This window comes from Poecilia reticulata, chromosome 18, assembly GCF_904066995.2.
Source record: "Poecilia reticulata chromosome 18, P_reticulata-male-v2, whole genome shotgun sequence".
Lineage (NCBI taxonomy): Eukaryota > Metazoa > Chordata > Actinopteri > Cyprinodontiformes > Poeciliidae > Poecilia > Poecilia reticulata.
Genome location: NC_088847.1, coordinates 15,284,544 through 15,306,879, shown reverse-complemented (window position 1 = coordinate 15,306,879; position 22,336 = coordinate 15,284,544). Strand labels below are relative to the sequence as shown.

At 40.0% G+C, this 22,336-nt stretch overlaps 1 protein-coding gene across 7 annotated transcripts in view; it reads left to right on the top strand.

Annotated features, from left to right (window-relative positions):
* Positions 1-21,839, top strand: part of caap1 (caspase activity and apoptosis inhibitor 1) — a 101,000-nt gene extending 79,161 nt beyond the window's left edge. For 5 of the 7 annotated variants that reach the window (XM_081599339.1, XM_017310403.2, XM_008435698.3 and 2 more), the window contains exons 9-10: positions 21,456-21,581; positions 21,688-21,839. The gene's annotated coding sequence lies outside the window, so the exon portion shown is untranslated. Of the gene's footprint in view, positions 1-7,911; positions 8,021-21,455; positions 21,582-21,687 lie in introns of all 7 variants that reach the window. The other 2 variants (XM_081599337.1, XM_081599338.1) reach the window with 1 other exon arrangement.
* The last annotated feature ends 497 nt before the right edge of the window (positions 21,840-22,336 follow it).

The window sequence follows — 22,336 nt, the reverse complement described above, 5'->3', positions numbered from 1 at the left end:
CGAGGTGGCGCGTGGCTCGGTTCAAGGTTGTGTTGGATGTGTAAACCCAGAATGCTTCTAAGATAATCCAAGCCATCTTCTCATAACTGGATCTACTCATGCAGTACTAAATTCTGAGGCCTAAGATGTTGTTTGACGTCAGAAACATTTATCAGCCTGAATGAATTTCCGATAATTCTGTTATCTAAAAATAGGTAAGTAAATGTAGTGTGAAAAACATCTCTGGTAAGGTCCTATAGAATGGTTTTGTTTCATCTCAAGTGCTTCATTATTACAAGTCAGCATTATGTGCATTTTGCAAGCAAATGAAAATGAGTTTGCCTAATTTTCATTTACTCACATCTGTTATTGTTGGCAACAATTAAGATTTGATATATGAACAATTATTTAACCAATGCACACCCATATATCTTTGAGTTATAAGGAACACTTCTTATTTCTGGTGCTAAAAAATATATATATCCACAATTTTTATTTAGAGAATTCTTTTCAGATAATTTTTTTTAATATGATGTCTTCTACTGGTGTTTGTAAATTCAGAAGAGTGTGTTCACCGTCAATAAATCAAAGCTTGTTGCTTGAAGATGACCCCTGTTACTTTTTTTCCCCCACTAATCTCAGTGTGATTCAATTATATCCAAAAGGAAAAAAACACAAACAACTCGTCTGTGGAAAACACGGAGACCTTGGACTCATTCTCGATGTTTTCTGTAACCTTCAAACTGCCGATGTTTCTTTCCCTTCGCTGGAACTCCCAATTACTATTCCTCAGCGGATCTCTGTTGTTTCTTTTAGCTATTCATAAGTCGCCTCATCCCCTCCCCACCTCCCCACAGGATGTGACCCGGGGGTCTTGCTCACACCATCGCAGCAATCAATTTTGCTGAGTGACATTGCAGCTACTGTCATGTGTTTAAAAGTTAGTTTGTTTGCGTGTAAAAACAAGGTTACCTTAGTTAGCTGACTTATTCGTCATGGATTTCCAATCGAGTTCATCAGTCATCCACACCTCATGTAGGCTGATGCATAATGAAACACAACCTGCTCCTGCTGTTCCACCTTAACGCGAACGCACATCAGTGACAGAGTGATGCATGAAGGGCCTTTTGTCTCTGCGTCTCCGTGACTAAGCATTTAAAACTTTCTAGTTATGAAAGGTGTGACGTAAAAGGATCAAATTATTCATTTTAGTTGCGTTTAGGCTTGTAACTCAGAACGTTTGTTAGTTTCAGTAACTGAAACGGAGAAATATGGAAAAAAGTGTAAAAGGAAACCCAGACGAGAACACAGCTGATATTTGGCAAAGTGTGATGAATGCCAAATTCAGGTAATTATACACATGAGTTGGAAACCCACAATAAAAGGAGCAATGACAGAGTCTGCAACTACAAATCTGAGTAGGCAGTGAAGATTTATATGGAGCTTTATCCAGAATAAGTCAGAAAAAAAAGACATTAGCCTGCCTTATATTAGTGAGCTGATGAAGAGTTTCTGTCTGCAGATCCCTACATACTCGGGTGTACTTCACCTTGCGGTGGTCGGTACATACTTCAGGCGTACTCGAAACGGATGTCCAACTAGGACCAACTAGCTCATTAAACTTATTATATCCATTAGAATTGTAGGAAATAAAGGAATCTGTCACAAGAAATGTAGGCAATGGGTACGCTTGACTAGAAAATCCTAGCCATGCGCCAAAAGTGCACGCAGAGTACATGAAGTATGCCTGAGAATGACGGAGCCTTGTGTGATTTTTGACCCCGACATGAATAAAAGCTTGTTATCAGGGAACCATTTTGGTAGATAATTATCCTGATAGTGTTGGGTCGGTATTACTGAAGGATTTACTTGTGTTTTTTGATGGATTGTGGTAACCAGAGTGAAAAGTCATACGATGTCAAAAAGTCATGTGATGCAAATAGTGGTTATATAAACCACAACCCATTGAGTAGTTATAACTGCTCCATGTACTTGGGGAAATTCCCGCTACCGAAACGTATTTTGAAGATTCAAAAGGCAAATTCTGCCGACAGTCACAGAACTCTCCAACTTTCAACTGTGCTTTGTGTCTTATGATTGCCATTTGGTGTGATTGTGTGTACCGTGTTGTTTGTTCATAGCCTGTGGTTACTTGTTAATGTGCAGGTTATCCTGCTTTCTTAAAGCTTTTGTTAGTTTCCCAAGCCATAGATCAGTTATTGGTGACAGCGACTGACTGCAACTTAAAGCCAAATCCTTTAAACTCGGCCCTTAATGATCTGACACACGTCGCTGATTGACAAGCACGTGTCTGACTAACTTACGTTGTCTACAAAGTAGGAGTCCAGCAAATTGATTTAACCAAGACACGGGCTACAGTATTCGTTTTTGCTGCTTATCTCAGGATTGTCTGCTGCCAGCTTGCAAACAGCTTAAAGGAATAGTGGTCAGCGGTACATGTGACTGGACATGTTTCCAGCATGCTAACAAAAACAGATGCTCAAAACAAGACACAGCATGATTATGACAAGAACAGAGTCATCCATTTATCTCATGATGTCAATAATGAGAGCAATAATAATAATAATAAAAATATTGCCCTTTCCACTAAAGGGCTGCTAATGATAAAAGTCGGAATTAAGACTATGAAAACTGAGCTGCACGGAAAAAAATCCAAAGCGGAGGATCTTTTGATTTCAGCAGTAAACACATCATGAGCAATCACCAGAACTTGATTCTGGTCCACTGTTGTCCTCCATAAAATTAATATATTTTAAGTTTAACTTGCTGGCAACACCAGACTGTCTTCTGTGTAAATTAACTTTTAACCACAGTTTACGATCCAGTGGACTAACTCAAAGATAAAGTGTAATACCTCTCAATCTTCACATCTAAAGCAACTCTCATGTACCCCCGGTTTTAGTTAAATATTCTTCGTTGCACAGTGTTGTTAAAAGGAACAATAGCTTCAACTTAGTCCTTTCCACTGTGTGCAGAAACACACCATCACCAGCAAGTGTCAACGCTGATGTTCTTATTGCAACGGAAACCATGCCTTCCCTGGTGGCTCATTTAAACACACTTGGCCTTTCAGCCCCACTTACCTAATAGCTGTTGCCACATTGATCAGCCCCCATGCTGTCTGTCACCTCCTGTGCTCCAGCCCTAAGCGCTGATGAGCTCGGACAGACACCATCTCATGTGAGGCTTTTCTTGTAAGGTGCCATGATACATGACCTTTTACATGATAGGGCCACAATTTGGTCCAACATGTAAATTAATTGGACGAAAGAGCAAGGAGCTCCCTTGGTCTTTAGTGTATATTTCTGTATTTTCCAGATGCTTTGGAGTTAAATTGGGAAAAAAAAGAGAAAGATGTCCACATTTAGTTAATTTCTTTTGCATGTTTTGTATTAAGCAGCTGAACAGTGAAACTTTTAAGGACAAACCGGCCGAAACAATTTCAATTTGCAGTCTCCTTAGAACTTTTGCTTTGCTAGATAGTATTTTCTGGAGGCTCTTTGCAATGGATTTGCACTTTTCGATTCCTGTGAAGACTTTTTATTTCATTGATGCATGCTGAAATGCATTTCTTTCCGTTTATATAAATTTAATGCAAAACATCCATTTTAAAAATGCTAGCCTAGCTGACGTCCTACACTGCTTTCACCAGGGGCTTACTCTTTAAATCCTCTGGTTATGCATGTCAAGCAATTGTTTTTATGCCAGTTACATGGCTGTGCCTCCCAGCCCATCACCATAAACAAGCAGCTAATGTAATTTCTATTACCAAACGACTGGAACTCCCCCACTACGCAGAGGATGGCTGCTGTGCATCGCGGCATTGCTCTCCTTTGGAAAGTCACATTACCACACGCGTATCTCCAAAGATTAGAGTCAGCAAGGTTTACCACTTTAATTACCACTCTGTAATAATGCCCTCAGTGAAACACATGACTGCTCTGATGCACAAGAGTTCAGCGGTGGTGCTTTTCAAGGACACCGACCAGTTTGCTTTAGTCTTTCCAACGTCAGAGTACACTACCACCCTTCATTACAGAAATGCAGTGATTCAGTTTTATTGGCTTATCAACCTTTCTGTTGTGGAAAATAATTTTTCCCTAAGCTATTCCACCCCAACGACATGCTCCAGTAATATATTAGGACTTTTGGTGCTCATGTTGGATGTTTATTTTTACCTCTGATCGTCCTGAGATGCGACAAGATTTGTTAAATGACAAGTTTTATGCAAAATTTACTTTTTAAAGCTTTGTATAATGTCAGGTATGTTTTCCCTCATCAAAAACATATCAAAGTGCTGATTTGAGTCATGTTTTAGGAATTCATGAGTCGCTCGTGTGCACCCAGTGCACCACATATTTACCTAAAAAGTTCAACCTTGGAGCTTCAGCCCTTAGTTATTCTCCCTGCTTACAGATTACCCCTCCTCTGCACCTACACTATGCCGCTCCTCTAGACTAGCAGCAGCAGCAATTAGCAAACACCTGGTGGAACTGCACACCTGCTGAGCTTGTCGTACAAACTACAACGCCCCTTTTATTGAGTCATACAGCATATGACTTTCACTTTCATTTCAGGTGAAAAATACATAACACCCCCACTTTAAAAAGATTCCAATAAGAAGAGCAGATCAAGACCAAAACATTCATTATCAATGCTGAGTTATGTTACTACACTATATTAATGAGCTTTCTTTGATCTTCCACTTTAGTTTATAGTAATATTTTTATGAATAATATGGATTTTTCTTCAATAGCAGGTTCGGAAGTGATGCTGAATTGTGTTACTATTCTGGACTAATGAGACATTACGGTTTTACTCCACTTTTTAAAATTATTTATTTAATTTGCAGGTTATCCCATTAGTGGAAAGTAACAAATGTAACAAGTCATGCAGTAGGAAAGTCACTTAAACAGTTTCTATTGATTATAAGAGTCTCTAGAAACCATTTCACTTATTTGAAATAACCATTAATTTTAAGCCATTTTGTTCCTTCCTCCTTCCTCCTTTTGCATTTATAAACAAAGATCTAATGGAACCAATTTTAATAAGAGAAAAATATAGCCTGAGCGAATCCCAACAACCGTTTTCAAATAATGAAAATAATTAAGAGGACAAGCTATTCAAACTAACCTGGCCTTGAGTGAATAAGTGCCCCCACCCACTATTAATTCATGAATTAACTGTGATTAATCACATCCACAAGATGTGATTAATCACAGTTAGACGTGAGGTCCGTACTGATAACAGCCAAACTGTTTCCATGGGCATTAATTGTGCATTGATTGCACAATTAACACCTGGAAGCTGTTGATTTTTATATGTTTTTTTAACTTTGTAGGTGGAGTCTAGCATAAAACACCAGGCAATATCCAATCTTACCTTCAATCAAAAAAATGTTTTACCGCCAGCCACAACTCCCAATAAATTAGTTCAGATGGAAGCATATTCATGTGTTAGAATTATATTGACACAAATTGATAATTGAGGCTTAAATATAGTTGTTTACACCCTCTCTCCATTTAAACCAAGCCCGATACAACTTAAGCTTTGCTGCAAAGACGAATGAACAGTTTTTGGTCTCTAGATGTGCAAACCTGGACGAGTGTATCTCCTGCGGTTTTAACTCTATGCCAACTCTGGGAACAGAATACACATGCATGCCACACTTGCAAGATTATTTTTGTGAAAATTTGTTAAGAATCGGAATCATTTTTCCTTCCATCGCAGACAAACATCACTTTGTATTAATCTGTCATTAAAAAAAACCAACAAAAAAAAACATTAAAGTTTGGTGCAATGTGACAAAAAATGGAATAGTCAAAAAATACCGTGATTCAAAAGGTTTTTAAAGATCCACGATCACTCCTGCCCCTTTGAGATCTACCAGCGTATTTCCTCCTCAGACTCAAGCCACCGCATGAATAGATGTCAAGAGATGTTATCACAAAGATTTCAACCTTTCTGTAGCATCAAAAGCTTGCCGGAACATGTCTGAACACATGGTTGGTCAGGAGATACTTAGGCTCGCCGAGAGCTCGCTGACACCTTTGATCGAATATCTGTGTAATCAATCCGGAGGGGGCCGGCTCGCACTCTGAACATGCCTTGCATTCAAATTCCTACAGATAAAGAATTAGTGGCATGGACAAGTGGGGTATCAGGAGAGATCAATGCTGTGCATGTGAAATTTTACTTGCTTAGTCCCTTTTTAACATCGTCTTTGAAAGTAAAAGTCTGTCATATCAGATGACGTTGCTGAGATAGCGGCCTGCTTTGTTAGATCAGTTTAATGGAGGAACACTGTGGGGTGAAGATCTTAGGGTTTAAATAGGCACGGGGAGCTTTATTACTCTGACAGTGATTCTTAAGTGTGGACTCAAAAAAAAAAAAAAAAAAGAGAGGAAAAAACAAAGGCTGAACAAATCAAAGGATGAATTAAGGATTAGTCAACTTTGAAATGTCAAAGCTTCCCTGTTTTCTGTCTCCAGGATGATAAGAACGCTCCGCCTTAACATGAAAATCCACACGACACAAACACTTATTTGCTAAGACAAAGACAGCCAACAGCCATATATGTTTTTAGTCATAATTACCAAGAAAAGACCCCTGCTTTAAGCACTGGTCAGGGCATGTTGCTCGATCAAAAACACTCATTTCAAAACAGCAGGAGAGTCGTGTATCAGACTTCCAGCAGCAGCAGCATCCACACTCTCAGGGCTCTTCAATCGAGTCTATCCAGTCACGTAAGGTGCGTGGGCGAGCGGAGGCTCTGCTTTCTACGTCTCCGCCGGCCTGTCGGTTTCATCAGCGGGTGCACCGCTCTGTTACTCGACATCCTCCTCCGGAGAAGACACCTGCTGTTTTCATCTTGAAATCTCATGTCGGCCTGTGATCAATCTCTCCCTGTCAAGCGAAAGCAATATTGATCCATATATGTAGTATTTGGCAGTTTTGAGTGTGCTGGCTGCAATGCAGCTCGGTGTCCTTCTGTTGCTCAACGTTTGCATGTGTCTTTTATTACCGGAAGCAGCGTAACATCAACAATGGACTGACCGCGTTGAGGAGCCAGTTCCACCTCTGCACAGACTGCACTTGTTTAAAGCCAAGAGAAAATGTTTGACTTTTCTGAAGGCGAGCTTCCTTAGACGTGCCACAACAAAGTAAAACTGATTCGATGAGAAGGAACCTAAAAGTGGGTGACTTTCCCGGCTAATGGCGCTGTCAGTGCCTAATCACGCTGTCAGCTTCCATTACCATGAAGGTAATTAGGTGCCTTATCTCTATTCTGCTTCAACCAGAACTCAGAATCTGCCAAATTATTAGACTGGTACAATTAAACAAAGCTTGTAAAGAAAGGCTTGAGTGGTTTGGAACAGTTTGCTACCAAGTGAGGAGGAACTAACTTATAATGGTTTGTGAATTTATTAAAAGCCATAATTATTATTGTTATTCTAATTGCGGCCATTAACGGAACATCACATTGACTGCACAAATGATTCTCCAACTGTGACACCAGTTTCATTGGTTGTACTTGGTCTGCCATTGTTGGTGTTCAGAAATGTATTTTCCAGACTGTCGCATCAGTCAAGAAATCTCATGAAGTGTAAAAATTGTAAAAATAGGGAAAAGTATTACAACCCCCCACTATGAAGTGAGGCGGGCCACAGAAAGCCATGAAGAAGCGAGGATGGAACTTGGAAAGTGTTTCTTTTTTCTTCTTCTCTGTAATTCCAGCCTTGGATCTGGGAGTGACAGGAAATAAAACCTAATCAGGTTGCAGTTCCAAACTAATGGGGTTTTCTAGTAGATGCTTACTGACCTACATTTTGTTGCACAATTCAGCGTGATGTATCATTCACAGCTCCTCATTCTGTTTGTTGATTAGTCTGATTTGTTGAAATTCAACAGGAGAAATCAACCTCATTGGGAGGAATCTCAGCTTGAACACTGGTGGGAGATGAGAATTGCGAAGGAAGGCAATGGCAATGGCTAATGACTGACCGTAGCAGGCAGCAAGGTAAACCTGTTTATGATTTCATCATCCAAGATGCTAGACTTCTCAGTCACCTCTCCCTTTAAGCAATCTTACCTTCCATAGTCATCATTAGCAGCTTCCTTCTCCCCTGCTATCACCTGCCTGGCCCGTCTCCGGCACTCTCACACATCCAAACCAGGGTAAACACCTTGAGAATCACAAGTCGAGCAACACCATTCTCCAATGACACGCTCAGCTACTCGCCTCCGGAACCATCATGTCTCTCCTCAATACCATCTACCCCTCTATCCATTTCCTGAGAAAACTAAAAAAAAAAAAAAAAAAAAATTATATATATATATATATATATACATACAATTCCTTATTGCTGTCATACCAGCCTCTAAGCAATTGTAACTCTTCTCCTGTCCTCTCAGACACCACCTGCAGCCTGAGATGAAAGTTATTGGACAGAAATGTGAACGTCTCTCACACCTGTGAAAAGAAAAACACTTACCTTTAGCTAAGCTTGTCTCCTTTGTGATTTCTTTGCTGAAAATTAAGCACAATTGTGACAGAATGAGATCTCGGTATATAACCTTCATAAAAGACTACAACATTTCTAGCTATGGCTAAATTAATAGTAGTATTACATTTATATTGATGTCATATGTGGCATTTGTTATCTTGCTTTAAATGCGTAGCCCTGTATAAAGATGGTGAGAGAACACTGGTAAGCACCTTAAAGCTCTAAGAAATCTCAGAGTTCGCTATGTGATGACAACGATTTACTAATTAGTGTGTTTCTGACAACAAAATTTGTGAAATTATGGACAGAAGGTACCAATTTAGACATTTCTGTCCATCCATCTTGTACCTGCTAAAGATTGGACTGTGGATGTAACAGGACTGTGGATGTCTGTGGACGTAACCCAGACTTCCCACTTCCCAGGGACATTCTTCGTCTCATTTTGGGAAAACACCAAAACATTCCCTTGTCATAACCAATATATAGCCCCTCCTATGAATTCCAGCATTCAGGAAGCATGGTAATCAGATACCTAAACTACCTCAACTGACTTTTTTGGATTCTGGGACCTGATAAAACCAAACCATGGGAAAACGGGATAACTATCAGAATTGAAAATCTGGGACACCATCCTGGAAACTACACATGCATGGAGCAACAACAACAAAAAAAAAACTTGTGAACAGTGACATGCCTATTTAGGTCATGTTTTTCTGTAAAAACTAAAAAAAAAACATTGAGATAAGTGTTGGATTGATTTCTGCTGAAAAGTACTTGTCTTACTGAATCAGTAGTTTGTGCTTGTCTTTCTTAATGTCAAATATAGGTTTCAAAATGTCTTGCTGCTAGCGCCTCAGAGAAAAATTGTACTGTGTATTTGACCCTTCGTTTACTACTGTATGTAGGAGCAGCATGCAACCACATGGCAGCTTAATGCGAGTTGTCCTTTTCACAGTCAAGGGCAAAAAAACCTAATATGCATATCCTAAGGGTAAAAAGAGAATCCTGCAGATGTGCAGGGAGCATGCAATCCACATATAGAAATGTCCTTATGCAAGTTTAAAAGATCAGGACATCTTTACTGCAAGACAAAACCTCCTCATCCACACAGTCACACATCCGCATTAACAGAGCCATTCAAAGTACTTGTAGTCCTTGAAATATTTCATGTTTTGTCACTATATAGCCACAACCAAATATTTCTGGCAGGGAAAGAGTGCATCACTTTCACAAAAATGTTAAAAATATCTGGAAAATATAGCATTCATTCATTCTCAACCCTTTCGTTCTGCTAATGTCTAAAGAGTCCAGACGTGTGTGAATTAATCTCGGTGTAAATGCAGCTGTTGGCTTCAAAGATTTGCTGGAAAACATTAGCGAACGGCGTCATACAGACCAAGGAACACATTGCAGGGTTAGATCTTAAAACTTTAAACTTAAAGCTTTAAACGTCTCACAGAGCAATGTGTCACGACTGGACACTATCCATCTAAACTACCAGGCCAGGCAAGAAGAGAATTATTCTCAAAGTGGAAGCTCTGGAGGAGCAACAAAGATCCAAATCCCAGGTGGGATACTGACAAGCCACGTAGGAGAGAGAACATGTTTGGTGCTCTGGTCAGATGAGACTAGGCCAACATTCATAGCTCAATGTTTGCCAAAAAAAACAAAAACACCCTAAACACATTGGTGTCACTGCTGAAACATCGCAGTGGCATGCTGTGTGTGTGTTTCCCTTTAGTAGCGACCTGGACAATGGTCAGAGCTAGCGGGACGATGGATGGAGGCAAAGACATTCATTCTGGAAGAAAACCTGTTAGAAGTTGCAAAAAGTGTGGGCCTTGAGGCAGAGCGTTGCCTTACAACTGGCCAGTTTGCCTAAACATGCTTTTCTGTATGCAACTCTGTCTAAACACTTGAAGTAGATAGCGCAAATCTTAGTCCCAGTCAGTGACGCAACTACACATTATATAGGTGGATGAGAAAGCATAAATCGGCGCCGTTCTTCTAACTATCATATTTATACAATCATATCTTAACCTGTTTGTTCCAATTTTTTTTTTATCAGCGCTGATCAAACTGCTGCATCTGCTACTTTTTGCATCCATGGATGATCTTTAGTTTTTCATGAGGAAATTCCTCGTCCAAATCCCTAGAAAACAAACACTGCTGCTACTTTTTGTAAGCGCACCGCCACTCGTGTGCTCTTATTAATCTCCGTAATTCCAACAGACATAAGAAGGGAAGCTGTCATTTTTGTGTCACACGAAGAAACGCTGGAGCAGTGGCTTATTGGTTCTGGTTGAATTATTCATTTGAAGCACAGGATTGCTGTTTGGCTATGCAGTCCATGTCAATGACTGTCTCGTAGCTGACGTGCTGGGTGCCGGGAGCTTTTCAGTCATCGGAAAGTGAGAATGATCCATATTATCCCGCTCCTAACTTTTCTTCATCAGCAGAAATGCTGCACTTTACTTTTTTCCTTCTTTTTTTTTCTGCCAGCGCAATTGATCCTGGCCTTGATCCAGCTTTGCTGTTTTCATCACCCACCATATTGCACAATAAAACATTTTCTCTATGGTCTGATATGTGCTGATGAATTGATCCCTTCTGCGGCAGCAACATAGCAGTACGTCACTATGATACATGTTTTGGTAGAACTGATTCTCTCAAATCGCCAAGGCTGAGGCAATTTATGGCTGCCGCCTGACAGTAACATATATCTAAAGGTTGTCTCGGCAGAGGAAAAGTTCTGGACAAGGTGAATCTGTCATTGTCTTTGAAAGGGAACTTTGATTGGGTTCATTTCGTCTCAATGACTCCCATTTTCTAAAAGCATAAAGACCCATAAGGAGTCTTGGAGTGAAATAAGTCGGAGTTTTATTGTTGCTCTTAGACTTCTCTTTGGTATTTATGGCAATCATTTTAGCCTTTATTATGAAGGGAACATAATTGAAGGTTTTAGTTAAATTAAATTTAACACCAACACTCTCTACAAAAGTAAACCCTTAACAAATCTTCAACGTTTTGCAGTTGATTTTGAGGGTGTTCAAGTTGTAAAGGTAACTTTTTTTTTTACAAACAGAATTTTTTTTTTGAGAAATAGCTATGAATAATTTTATCAAACTTAGCATATTCACATTACTGTCAAGCAGAAAGTTTAGTCTCTCTTCAGCTGGTTCTGAGAGTGTTTAATGGATATATTTCCACAAATCTTTGATACACACACCAATTTATTATCTGGTTAATGAATTGTATGTCGGTGAATAATTTTAGCCACAAATATCAATGATGTAACTGAACATTCAACCATTAGTGGACGGCTTTTATTCTACGGCAGATTGATTTGGCCATTCAAACAATTAGAAACACTTGTCCAGCCAATTATTATTTTTTTATTTACATCCCTGTTTTTAGCACGGATGATACCAAAATCCATCCAATTTCTTGTCCAAACTGGCGGCAAATATTTTTGGCACCCGTTTGTCAACATAAACGTCTAATTCCATATCTTGACTAAACTGAGGAATGGCTGGGCCCTTAAGCCCATCAATGATAATGCCAAATAAAATGTAATAGCCCTGGAGCTCATGATTCATGGTTTGATCCCTGCAGCTACATTAAACAAGCATTGATCGTCCTCGACGCCCACCCTAATCCTAATGCAAAAAATAAATACCGTGTAAATTCCCCCGGCAGATATCTCTCTGCTCTCTCGGAGGCCGTGCCGAGCGCGCGCAATCAATACAAGCTTTTTGGGTGTAAAATAACCTTTTGATGACCATCGAGGAAATGCAAGCTGCTTGGACCATTTCTCACACACCCTTATTGATTTCCCCATCTGTGCATTTTTTTTTCGTGCTTTTTTTCATCCCCCTCTTTTCTCTCGCCCAGGCCTCCTTTCTCTTCAGCCTTTCAGTGGAAAACCTCCTCTCTCAGCAGCACATGAGGAGCTTTGAGTATAACAGCAACGTGGCTGCGAGTTCAGGCCTGGGGGTGGTGAATCCTGCCCCACCTCGTTCTTATTTCCCCAGCGGCTTCAGAGGTTTGTTTGGCTGTTCCGCTCAAAAGAAGCCGTCCTGCTGTGCTTACTCAGCTGAGTCCACTTAGTCATTTCTAGAGGTGTTGCTTTGTGTAGTCCTATAGGGAAGATGAAACAGAAAAGACTCTTGTTACCTTTTATTATTTACCTTACTTTACATTTAGGGGATCTAAACGATTTTTAACCTCATAGGTTCTAGTAGACACCCTGCACCTTTTATGTACAAGCATAGCACTTATTACACTTTTTTTTTTTTATCAAAGTTTACCAGAAAAACATCTATAGTTCCAATCAAAGGTTACATGAAATAATCGTAGGAGATAATACATTTGAACCATTTGGGTTTTTATCCATCAACATGATTCTAGTATATGTTTGATCATTTTTCTTGGGGGGTGGGGGGAAGAGAGTCAACAAAATTGACTGGTCTTCAGGTTTACAATACCCATTCCAAAACCAGTTTTGATATACATTTAGGACCTACTGAGACACTCCATCAGATCCAAGCTGTAACCATGTGACCTAAATTGTCACCCTACGATTAAAGGACACAAATCGGGATGTTCAAGAACAACCCAGCAACCAGCCAGACCCTCCAAGTCATGAACTAAGATCTTCTAAAACAGTGGTGTCACTATTCACAGTTTGCCAAGTTATTCTCCACCATAGGGCCTTGAAAGATGCTCCAAAATTGACACCAGTAAGCTTAACAGACATTCGTAGCTGCCCACATGAAAAACGACAACAAAACACTTCCCTTCTGGGTTTTATTCAGGCAAGACAAATATTGATCTTTACGGGAGTCAAAGTAATGGTTTTAAGCCTAAAAATGTGTCAAGCATGTGAGGATGTGCAACAATTATTTCATCCTGATAAATTTGTATTCATTAAATTCAAAGTAAAAAAAAATAAAATAAAATTAAAAGGTCTTGAATAAATCTAAAACTTGGATGAGGTGGAGAACACATGCCTGGGCTCCATTGTCCATGTTATGGTCAATATCCACCATATTGGATATTAAGTGTGCAGAGTCCGTGAACTTTGGTTTCAGATGAGCCAATGAAACCCTTAAGTGCTTTGTTTCCAGTGGTCAGATCGTCTGTTTCTGCAGTCTCTTTATGGCGCAGAATATCGTTGCTCGTGTTCCTGGCATCTTACGCGATGGTATTGATGACTTTCCCTGGCAGAGCTGCTCTTCTAGAAGCTGCTCGGAGACACCGCCATCGCTCTCCCCGTAACGAGCCCCTCTGAGTGAGACGGGAAGGTTCGGCCGGCAGGTAGTGGGGTGGGGAGGCTCACGTGACGCTGAGGGGAAAACCCCTGCAGTGACTCAAGCTGTCAGTGTGGACACTTCATCTGACCTCATAAATGGAGTTTTATGAAATCCCAACCCTAGATCAGAATTTTTTGTTGTTGTTTGTTTTTCCACCATTAAACCGGTGTTGTAAGCCTCAATGCCAGGTTGGTTATAATATTTAAGACGTCAGTGTGAACCTTAAATAGCATGTCACTTTCTCTCCCACATTATAATTTCATGCCCTCTTGCCTCGGATCTCGTCGCATCGTGCAGCGGCAAGCGATCAGTCTCAATTGTTGCTAATCAGCGAAAACATCCCTACGATTTCTTAAGCGCAGCTGCACCTCTTCTTCCCCCCCGTACCCCCTCCGTCTTCTTCCTGCGTTTTCTCACAGCCCAGAAACCTGGGCAGAGAAAAAGGCAATTAAGCTAATGCTGCATGGGTGTCATAAGGTTGTAGATATTTCAAGAGCGGAGCAATTTACCACTCAGAGAAAGAGGAGAGGGCTTGCATAAAACATCCCGCTCTCGCACAGATTTATTATGCTTTTAGTTGTGTTATATGTGATACAATTAGCAGTAGGTGCCAGGAAGGCTCGCAGCTCAAGGACGTGGTCATCGCCCGGCCATCTGTCATTAATTGCATTCCTGTGTTATGCAGGCAGGCGAGTGGGCAAGCCCAAAGGGGGAAGAGAGCTGGGCCGGGTGTCACATGGCACATCACACCACAGGTGTGGGCTGACCAGTCATGTCACTGTGCTTTAGTGCATGAAGAAAATGGGACACTGGACATGTCCTAGAAACAGCTTTTAGAGGTCTCTGGATGTTTGCCCTGTTGCAGCATCTTGCGTAATTTTGGAGGGATTTTTATTTAGGGAGATTAAGTTTTAATATGAAACTTTCAGAGGTGATACTTTATTGTGATGAATGTCTACAACAATTAGTAAGTAATACCTTCGACCGAATCTCCATCGCGGGGCAATAAAAGCCGGTATGATTATAAATTAGTGTCTGGTTTGGCTGAGCTTTTTTTTTTCATTAAAGAGGTTGTAGTACTGCAGAGGGCAGCAATGATATGGACAAGGACAGCTCCCTATTGCCATGTTATCTATCCAAAGGGAGCGGGGGAAAGGCCAACTGCAGAATCTCCCGTTGTGCTTGTTGCTCGTACACGGCACCGGCAAGTATGACTTATGTCTGAGGAGCAGCCAAACAGACTCTTAATCTACTCTTTTTAATCAAGAGTCCTGCTCATTTTATGGCCTCCAGTTTATGGGCTTTCTCCTAAATGCTGTCTGGTTGGTGGATAAGCTAAGAAGAGAGAGCATGTGGTCTTATTTGTACTGCTGCAGCCATGAGCGCGCTTTATTTTTTTGACGATGCCACTGATTCAGTGTTGGTCAGAAGTTTGCATACACTCATCGTGGGTGTAAGTATCGGTGTGGACTTTCTGTAAAAAAGAATTTCCCAGGACGAAATGATGACACAATAAACACCTGTAAACAATTTCAAAAATATCAAGTCGGTGCACAAGTTTCTACAATGTAAACCGGTTAAAAAAAGTTCTACATAAAATACATGCACGTCAAATTAATATGACCCCCTAATATTTGGTCAAATTACCTTTAGCATCTTGCTAACAAACTACATGCTTTTGAATCACTCAGCGAGGTTCTGACATGATTCTGGCATGGACAACATGGACAACCTGTTTTGGTGGGATTGCAGAATAAAACTGGATTTGATTAATTTCCTCAGGCAGATGTGGCGCTTTAGGCCTCTGCCACAAAATAGGCGTAAAATCAACGTTAAAACTATATTTATCAGAATATCAAGTTCCCAATAAAGTAGATGTTAAAGGAACACCAGTGTCATTGTCCAGTGTGAAGGAAGTTTATGTTAAAGAATTAATGAAAGATGGAAAAGCCCCTGACAAAGAAAGACACCTTTAAGAGTAGCAGCTGCCTATATGGACGAGTCAAATGTTTTCAGGAAAAAACGTTTTATGTTTGGATGAGTCAAAGAACGAGTTGCTTGGCCACAACGACCTAAACAGACTCTAGTCATCTTTAATAGCTTCATAATGTGATGCTGGTTCACTGTCAGTTTCACTGTCAATCAGTGAAGAAGGATTAACTCCAATTTTTTTTGTTTTTATTTTAACTTCAAATCAAACACAATTGGATGGTTGCAGTTGTGTGAGCAAACGCGGCAATATTTCCAACCACACATCAGACAGGAGTGGATGAAGCTTCTAGGAGATCTCCAACCTCAACCCTCATTGAAAATGTCAGGACTATGCTTTTTAGTCAAGCAAATCAACCACAAGCCCATAAAATACTTTAGAATAAAATATCAAATCTGATATAAATGTCGTCAAAAAGCCGCATAATAGATATAACCGTTCTTTTGTATTTTAAAAGAAAGAATGGACGCATCAGTAAAATACAGCAAAGTATTATGACAGTCATGCTGAGTGTGACTGTATGTTCTGACTTCTGACTGGAACTCGGTGCTTTTTTAACAGCCTGTTTCTAAGCTCCTGTGGCACGCTCTATTATCCGGAGCTGTGATAATGCGCTGTGAAGATTTAGAAGCAAGTGTGAAATTCTTAATAGGTAAGGAGAAACAAAACAAAAAAAACAGTGTAGTCCACACCAGGAAGTCTCTTTAGCCTCATATCCACTGTCGTCATTTTCATAAAGAATTGCTCTTAACAGACTTTTAGATGAAAAGTTAAAAACTTCTCAAAAGTAGGTGATGCATCTGTGACACCGCCTTGGGTTCTAGCTGGAATATCCACAATATCGGAAGTGTGAAAGTAACGAAAGCCTTAGAATATACCGGTTAAACACCGCATTGCATGAAAATCTCGCATCCACACCCTGCAACTGTGTGTCACTTGGGTTTGCAAGCTTTAATAGGATTTGATCTAAATTTAGAAGGAGCACGTCTGACTTCCGTTTAGAAATCTGGATACCTGGGCAAATTGCTACTTTGCGTTGCTCTCTGACAGCGTGTCATGACAAGAAAGACTCACTGCTGCCAAGAGGGACAACAAGGCTATGAGGTCTATTTTTGGGGTTAAGCAGGAAGGGAAATTGCACCCCGTCAAATGAACCCCCGCCACCCTCCGCACACACACACATCGACTCATCAGTGAAAGTGAGTAAAAAGCAAGATGGCACCCTGCTGCGCGTTTGAAGGACAGGTGGGGAGATGAGTTCCTGACACACTTTGGCACGTGTGCGTAACATCGCTCATCTTGTCAGCGTTTGACAGCGTTCATTTTAGGAGGAGAGGGCTTCGGCTTGACAGAGGAGCAGAGATGCAAATGATCATTTCCTGCTCGTTGGTTCCAAAAGTTGCCAGTGGATGACTGACTTCTTTTGGAGGTGGGCCAAAAGCAACACTGAATGTTTCCAACACTGGTCGCATAGAAAATCTGAAATCCTATTTAGACTTGCTCCTCATCAACCGGAGAGGCCTTTTAATACGTTGTTGACTCTGAGTCCACCACAGCATTCTCACCATTTTTACGTGACATTCAAGTACAAACACGACATGTTTGTATGTCTTTTTTTAATTATTATTATTTTTAGAAGAAGAGCACGGGAAACAAAAGTGTGAGCATAGATCAATAGACACAGGCAGGATTTATTGATTGGCCAAGGCATGGCAGCCTGTGAAGGACCATCTGGCCTGTTCTGCATGGGCTTCCCATTTGCATTGCAGATTGCGAGGTAGACAGAGATTTTGGAATGTGAGGTGGCAGACTTCGCAGAGGAACAAGCTAAGCAGAAACAACAAAACAACGATAAACAGGACTAAATTAGAACCGGCAATTCTGTCGCCCGGCCATATTTATTCATGTTTTGATTGTCGGATGATAATTCGCCTAAAATAATAAGACTTTTTAAAAGGCCTACGAAATGTTACACAACCTTGAACGGAGAGGTAACAGTGGATCAAATATTTGTGCGACGCACTACTACAAAGACTGGTAAAATAGCAATATTGAAACAGAGGTGTTATGCAAAGTTTATTCCTGCTACTTGCCAACTCAAAAAAAAGGCTTTGAACCACAAAACTGACATCTGTTTCTCTCGCCTCTGTGCCATTTTGGATGTTTTCTTTACAGCAAAAGTTGCATAAATTGACAAGCCCCTTGTATTCCAGAACCTCAAGACAGATACGATGAATCAAGTCTCAGAATTTCACTCCAGTTGCCGTTAAGTCACGAAAGCACTGCTGGGTGTTTCACACTTCTGATTAGATAATACTTATTTAACCACTTGGAGGCATTCAAAGCATCGAAATTGAATTCATAGATACTCATCTGATTATTAAATATGGATTACATATATTAAACACAGTTTTTGGGTGCCCGATGCTGTGTATAATATTTTTTCTCTGTAGCACCAAGGCCTGGATCAGAGGGAAATTACAGTGTTTGTAGGATTAGAGCTCTTCCTAAATAAAATGTCCTCTAATTTGAAATTTCACTGGAAATCTGAGGCTCCTAAACAACCTCAGATTGTTTAGAGAGCCCGGAAGATCACTGTCATGTACAAAATCACTGTCATGTACATAAAAAGTTATGATAGCTGCAGAATTAAACCATTTATTCCCACTCCTGACGTTTTACGTCCTATAAATCCATAGCAACTCTAGTTTTTTCCAGTAAAGAGGCTACTGTGGTATTTCAAAGCAGAAAAAAATCAGAAATGCATTGCTTTTAGTTTGTATTGCTAATTTTACTTAGCCGGGTCGCCAAGTACAATGACGTGCAGAAAACCCACAGCTTTTGTGACCTCCAACTATAAAATGGTACAGATGAGTATTAACTCACACTCGTATTTGCTGTGATCTGTGTTTTCTGTGTATATATTTTGAGGTTTTTCTGTGTTTACTAGCCTGTACCCCTGTGAGTCTCTGTCTTCCCTGTTGATTGTTCCCAGCTGTGTCTCGTTTCTTTGATTACCCTCCCAGTGTATTTAGGCCGTCGTGTGTCCTGTGTTCTTTGTGCTCCCCGTTGTTCTGTCCCGTGGACATTTGTCATTAAATTCATTATCATCTTCACTTCATCCTGGCCTGCCTGCGTCTTCCCTCACCTCACCAAAACCCCAACCAGGACACTATTGTGGTAAAGACTTCAATGGTAAATTAAGTTGGTTTTACACAATTCGCCATCCTTTAAGGATGACAAGACATCCCATTCTACCTAAGAAATGTCATCTTTTTAACACAGACATCATAAACTCTTACAGGATTTCATTTTTCTCAGGCTCAGTTGTTTCAACTCAGGATTTACATTGAACTCCAAGGTCATTATTTGAAAAGTCTTTGCATTCCCTTTTGAATGTAAAGACTTGTCTAACTCTTATCATAAACACATGTTGTTTTTGACAGGAATGTATGTCACTATATTTTTATTTTTCTTGCATTCTTTGATCTGTGATGTTGAGGAGGAGTAACAGAAACTGAAACTAGGAACAAGTGGTGTCCTGCATTTCATTCTCCTTCATCTCTCATCCTCGGCATGTGTGAGAGAGCCCTCCTTCGTTGGAAGATGAAATGAAGCTTTACTTTTAAGGTCATTATTTGAAAAATAATTTGGGAGTTTAATGCTAATTATGTGTTCGCAGTACTACTTACATCCTTAGGTCTACAGATCCTGTGAAAGCAGAATAACCTCGATTTCCTCACTGACTTCTGGATTAGAGCTAAATTTCTTGTTGAGAAGAGCTAGTCTAAATAAAAAATTGTAATTTTAAACTTGTCCAAATAACATGGACTTGAAACTATTCTTTTCTATCATTTCCTATGCACACGGCTGCTGTGAATTGAACTTATTTAAGAAAGTGCTGAACTAATCGGATACACTTAAATCTGGTCACCCAAATCCTATTAAACTTAAAGTCTGACCTTTGTGTAAAAGTATCTAGAAAAAAGTCACTGTAGGAGGAAAAAAAAAACATTTTATCCAAGTCATTTAGGAAATATAGCATATATATTTAAAAATGTGCTCTTTGTGTTTGAACATTTGAGATCTCAATTTAATATAGTGTGCATTATAATTATGCTTTTTTCAGCATGTATCAGAAAATAAACACTGTTAAACGCTACAAAGGCTTGATGGTCCAGTAAAACTCCAGACTTGGGTCTAATTGAGAATCTTTGACACATCTTGAAATTGTTCTTCACCGACGCTTCAGATCCAGTCTGACTGAGCTGGAGCTGCATTACAAACAAGAAAGAACAATGGAGTCCAAGGAGAAGCAAACTTTTGTAATTACAAAGCTTCAACTCCCCAGTCATTCATATCCTCTGCTGAGCCATGTGGCCCAAAAGACCCGCAAAAAAAACCCACAAAACTCCATGGCTCTTGTTTTACTATACACTTTTAAAATGCCAGCCATAACGTGGAACTGTGATCAATGTTTATGAACAAACATAAAGGAAAACTTAGTGTACTGTCACAACCAAGCTATTATGCAATAAAAGTTAATGTCCATAAAGGAAGAGGGGTAAAAATGGGAACAATGCTTTCATTAGAGAGGAAAGTGCAGCTGTGTCGCTCAGTTGCATTCACTGAATAATGCCTGCCTTTTAAGTTTCTGGTATAATCGTGACTGTAGCATAGCGACTTTAAGCGTATCAAACCGCGCAGCAGAAAATGCTGCTGTTCACCACGGCGACGTCCGAGGGACTGATCTGTAGATTCACTTTTGAGAGGAAGCCTGAATGCATGAATCTCCAAACCTGGCCGCTGACTCAGAGCATACACAGGGAAAAAAAATCAATAGAAACAGATGCCCTGGATTTCTCTTTGTCTTGGAAAATAAACACACACACATATATACACATGTATGTACAAGCCTTATCCTCATAGGTGGATCTCTTGCTCTTTGCCCGTGTTGGAGAACTCCAGTCTGGGGACTGGAGTAAATGGGAACAAGGAGCCGTGCACACGGCCTGGAACATCTCTGCAATTTCATCCTCGTGCGGAAGAGTTGCAACATTCCCCCTCACATTGCTCATCCCTAGGAAGATAAATTTCATGCTCACAAGTAAGCCATGATGAACTGTTTTTTTTTAAAGTATTCTAAAAAGGCCACTGTTACTATAGTATGACATTAGATCTAGATTAAACGCAAGGATTTATCATTTACTGATTAAAAATATATCTATATAATATCACAACACTAAATAACCCTAAATGCTGTAACTCAGGTTGAAGACATGTTTTCCCCTTTTGTGATTAAATGCTTTATTTATGAGTCATTCGGGGCATCGTTTAGCACTAAAAGCAATACACAGAGATAATGGGAAAGTCCTGGTGGGTGGTCAGGGAACATAAATCTTGTTTTGACCTAAAAGCTTCTCTGTAATTCATATATATATATACACACATATTGGTTTGTCTGAATGAGAACATGCGCGTCTTTTGGGTTGCAGTTATTCAGCATGGGTGCATGAAATACTATTAACACTTTCCCTTTCTCTTGTTTCAAGGTCTCAGAGATGGTATGTCTTTGCGTCAACAAAACTTGATAGGAGTTACTTTGCATGACATATTTTCTTTTTTCTTTTTTTTTTTTTGCAGATTACATAAAGCCCCACATCCCACGCTCCTCAACGCCGGCTCCAGACCACCTACTTGTTACCGCATGCTATCGGGAATGTTTCTTGGAAAAAAAAGAGCAATTATTGAACACCTTCGGTGTGCAAGGTATTGTAGCATTTAGTGTTTCAGCTTGGTGTCTTTCGAACTTTGGTCCTTTTGAACTTTTTTTTTTTTTTTTTCGCTCAAACTGGATATCTCTCTTTATGCGAAGGAAGAGGAGCCGGCTGACCTCGGAAAAGGACAAACAGCGAGCTGCCGCCTGCCACAGACAGCAGATTACGCTTTATCGCATTTAAAGGACTGGGACCTTGAAATAATGCACATTTAATAAAATTACCTGCCAGTAGCGCAGGAAGGCGCACATCTTTTGAGTGTCACCTCATATCTGTCCTGACCCTTGCTAAGCCACTTAGACTTTCTGCTTGGTGGAAAGTATTTTATCTTCCTAAACTTAATTTTCGTTTCATTTGGGGACCAAAGGTGAGCCAAAGCTTTCAGTCAAATTCAAAACAGTTCAGGTTTGCTCTCATCTTGAATCTTTTTGTGAGTTTTAAACGGTTCAGAGGGTATTACAATAACACTACAATAGACATAAATGTAACTATTTGCAACTCCCGAGATGTTTTAAAGCTGCATGGTAATTTAACAAAAACACAATTTTACACTTTCTTCTTGATTATCTGATATGTTTTACTGATGCACATTTACGTTACTGTTCAATTTATTCACTTGGCATTTAACTTGCAACAAATGCCATCCGATGCAATTTGGGACAATTTATTCAATTGCACATTAAATTAGCCAGCCATGAATTTACTTCCAGATTGTATTTTATACAGTAGAAGAAAGTACAAATTACA